This window comes from Citrus clementina, unplaced genomic scaffold (genome assembly GCF_000493195.1).
Source record: "Citrus clementina cultivar Clemenules unplaced genomic scaffold, Citrus_clementina_v1.0 scaffold_9, whole genome shotgun sequence".
Taxonomy (NCBI): Eukaryota; Viridiplantae; Streptophyta; class Magnoliopsida; order Sapindales; family Rutaceae; genus Citrus; species Citrus x clementina.
In genome coordinates, this window is record NW_006261964.1 from 23,784,677 (window position 1) to 23,784,998 (window position 322).

Here is a 322-nt window from a genome sequence, read left to right on the forward strand (position 1 = left end):
TTTGATTCACTCTCTCGTATAAATGACGGATAACGGTACTCTGTGACTTTTTAAGTCGGTATTCTCAGTTTCCCACAATAACTGAAACCTCAATGTCAAGCATGGAAGAAATACAACGAAATTTGCATCAACGTTTTCCTTCTCTCCCTCAAAATGCTCTTAAGAAGATTTACAAAGCTCTTTGTGAACAACTGCGTTTGTTAATGATCAATGGGATTCCTGCTGACATTCGCTGGTTAATTGAAGTAAAGGTCCGATTGACAGGTGAGTTTACTGATCCACTTATTTCCTATATACGTGGTTTTGGTAAAAGTACATTTGC